At 43.5% G+C, this 3,873-nt stretch overlaps 1 long non-coding RNA gene across 1 annotated transcript; it reads left to right on the top strand.

Annotated features, from left to right (window-relative positions):
* The first annotated feature begins 2,843 nt into the window (after positions 1–2,843).
* LOC140321203 (uncharacterized) lies at positions 2,844–3,648 on the top strand. The gene is made up of 2 exons (XR_011918854.1): positions 2,844–3,018; positions 3,495–3,648. It is a non-coding gene; the product is annotated as an uncharacterized lncRNA (long non-coding RNA).
* Positions 3,649–3,873: the final 225 nt, after the last annotated feature.

The following is a 3,873-nucleotide window of genomic DNA, read 5'->3' on the forward strand; positions in this document are numbered from 1 at the left end:
AATTACTGGAATTTGCTGCTGCTAAAATCCATTGAAAATTGTTTTATTAAATACCGTGCACAATACTAAATGGTCAGATGGAGAGACTAGATGCCATGTCACATGGTTGGATCACATGGTTGGATCACATGGCTCAGTCACATGGCTGGGGCAACAAGTGAGGTAGTGGGGCAGATGTGGAATGCCATGGTTGGTTCAGATGTGGGGTTACATGGCAGGATCACACCATTGCTTTGCATTGCCCATGGACTGCTCAGGAAGCTTTAGCAGGGCTTCTCCTTCCGTATAATCATTGGGTATAAAATGATAGAAAATGAATTCATTCAGCAATAAATGTCATCAATGGGACTTCCATGTCCATGTCCTGGAGAATATCCATTACAGTCCCAGCACCTGGAGGACATTTCTCACATGAAATATTTCTAGAAAAAGTTTTATTTTATTTTTACATGTAAAACAAATCACATAACAATACAAAAAGAAAATGAGAAGTGTATGATTCGTATGCAGCAAAGGGACCGCCCACTAAATTAGCTCCACCTACCCGGCCTAGCCCCTCCCATAGCATCTACAATATGAAAGACTTACCTGTAAAGGTGGAAGGTACTGACCTTACTACACCATCCTATCAGTGAGAGCCATTCATCCTTCAGGGAGGAGCAGGTGAAGGGTCATGAAAGGTCATTCAGTAAGAGCGCCCACCCCCGAGGTGCCCCCTTATGTATGAGCGCATTCTACCCTGATGGATGGAGAGGTCACCCCCAGCAATATGAATGGGGGAGGAGGGTAAATATAATTCCAACTGTGCATACAGAGAACAGATACTGAGAATTACCCCCGGGGTACGGGACAAGAGAAGTGCTACTGTGCAGAGTCCATACATACAGAGGGTACAGGACAAGAGAAGTGGTACTGTGCAGAGCCCATACATACAGAGAACAGATACTGAGAATTACACCCGGGGTACAGGACAAGGGAAGTGGTACTGTGCAGAGTCCATACATACAGAGAACAGATACTGAGAATTAAACCCGGGGTACAGGACAAGGGAAGTAGTACTGTGCGGAGGCCATACATACAGATATTCTGGGAATATTTCCATGGATTCCTGGAATGGTCACATACAAAGGTCGGATGGGTTGTGGACATATTGGGGAGCGGATGATGTTGGGGTTTGATGTGCTCAGTGATGGAAGTTTTCATGGATGGAATGGAGGAAGTATTACTGAGCTGTATGACATGTCTCTATTATTGCCCTGATAGATACATTGGGGTATATTGGGGTCACACTCACCCATAAGGAGGATCCCGCTGCTTGTGGTCATCCTGTGGATCTCGGTAATTACTGCCTGGAGAATGACAGAAGTCTCTTCTTATATTTCCCCTCCTCCGTCTGGTGTCCACACACTTCCTTATATGACTTCAGCTTCAATTTTTCAGTTGCACCAGCAGAGCCACCACAAAGAGGAAACCAACCAAAGTGTGATAACACGAATATAAATTCCATGCTAGGTGGGATGATCTGTAAAGAGGACCTGTCATAGTGCAGCTCAGAACCTCTGACATCCCAGCCAACTTGTTTTATATTTTCTATACAATAATGAAAGGTTTATAGTTTGGTTTGCGCTCCTGGCTGTGCCCCCTTCAAGAGATTTTCCCAACTTCCTCTTTGGTAACGGGTGACAGATAGGTGAACAGGAAGGTGGAGAAATCTTTCCAATGGAGACATAGACCCCGGTAAATTCCTGGTACCCCATCCACACACCTTCCAAATGTTAAAAACATATTATGAGCGGAGTTGGGTTTATACTTGCAGCACTTTGTCCATATTGAAAGGCAGAGGGGTCTTTAGGTTTCTATTATGCCAGCTTGATCCTGCCAGTAAGGTTATAACAGAGGCAGGAAGGTGGGGTAAATTTCAACATGTGATTCATGACCTGGGAGCTAAACCAAGTCACGGATCTCTTCGATTCCCGAGAACCCCGCAGCAATATAACCAAACCACCTACCTTACAGCGAGAACCTGAAGGTGATGGATGCAGAATATTTGACACTGAAAGGTGGGGCTATTATTTATATATACCCCAATGAATATCAGGTATTTTTTGGTTGAAGCCTTCCCATTTATTTATTTGTTATAGACATACAGAAGAGATATTTTACAAGGTACTGACTGCAACTCTACAACTTTCATCACTATCCATAAATAAGAGGAGTGTTACTTCCACATCCATGGGACTGACACGTAGCACGGATACAAACCCTACGTCCGGGCCATGTTATGTCTTATCATGAAATTCAATATGAGGATGTTGTATTCATGACATATATCATTTTATAATTTGATTACTTCCATCACCGATTGTAATAATGATTATCATTTCTGTGGTACTTGGGTCTGATGAAGCAGAGAGTGACCTGTGAAACGCGTTAGCATTATTTACCTCTCATTCATGTATGACGTTGTACACTATAAGTCTGTTTTTATGGATTTTTGTTGTTGTTGTATACTTGTGTGTTATTGTGTTACATTTTTAACAGATATTATTTGTGGTATATATTTATATACTCAGGACAGACCCATTCTTTGGGGCCAAATACTCAACATTAATGAAGGGTGTATAACACAAGTATATTTATCTAAATATCATCATTTTATAATGCTTGATGAACACAAATTATTCATCACATATTTCCTCAAAAACCTCATAGTGCTCAAACCAAATCACGGTGCAGAGATCAGAGTAGCCCCAAAGCAGGCATCTTCTGTGGTAGCTCTGAGTGCTCTGGGAATCCTCTGTTATGTAACAAATGCTCCCGGGGCCACACACATCTCTTCTTGACGGGTGTGCTCTGATTGGCAGGCAGAATCTGTTTGTGGCGGAAAAAGGAGCCAGACAAAACACGGAGAAGGTTCTTATCGTCATTACGGAGGGGGAAAGCATCGATGATGATACCTCGTTCACCGAGTCCATCGGAGAAGCGGAGAGACGCCAAGTGCGACGATTCGTCATCGGGGTACCGCAGTTCGGGTTTTTATGTATCGGGAGGGGGTTTATTGTTGGGGGTTTTATTATTAACTGAGATTCATCTATAAGGGTCACTTCTCCCCATCCCCCACATGGGGGCAGTTTTATGTTTCAGGTGTGTATCCCTTCCACACCTTGATCAGGCTATACCATATTATGCTTTATTAGTTATGGCTGCAGCAAAAATACAATCAATCCAGAGCTGTATTTACAATTGGCAATTTTTTTAATATTATAAATGTATCTGACAATTGCAAGATTTATTCTTTATGGAGCTTTTTAATGATTTCTTTAGCTTTGTTCTTACTGCACAATAAGAGGACCAAAATATTTTATAGAATATTATGGGGTACAGAACGGAAACAATGATCCTGCTGACCCGATAACTTTAGAACCCCAGAACCTCTGATCCATCCACCCGTCCATCCATAATATTCCGCTCACTGTCCTCTCATTGGTCCTTAGGTGGGAAAGGCGTTCAACACACCCAATGCCTATCAGGAGCTGGTCACTATCGCCTCCCCGAAGGCCCAGGATCACCTCCTCCGGGTCAGTGACTTCTCCGCCCTGCTAAATTTCCAGAGGACGCTGCAGGAGAAAATCTTCGCCATTGAAGGTAGGATGGGGAGGGGAAATTACCCTTATAGGGTATAGGAGGACCCCGAACAGGGCTCATCTCTGTGCCGAAAATGCCCCACTACTGACACAGCTCAATGTAACCCCAGAAATACCCCCCGGACCACAAAATACTGAGACCCCAAATAACTCACCACCCCTTATTCATTCTCCCAGTTTACCTCTCTTTCTTCACCTCTCACCCCCCCACTTCTCTTTCTTCACCTCT

This window comes from Pyxicephalus adspersus, unplaced genomic scaffold (genome assembly GCF_032062135.1).
Source record: "Pyxicephalus adspersus unplaced genomic scaffold, UCB_Pads_2.0 Sca1308, whole genome shotgun sequence".
Lineage (NCBI taxonomy): Eukaryota > Metazoa > Chordata > Amphibia > Anura > Pyxicephalidae > Pyxicephalus > Pyxicephalus adspersus.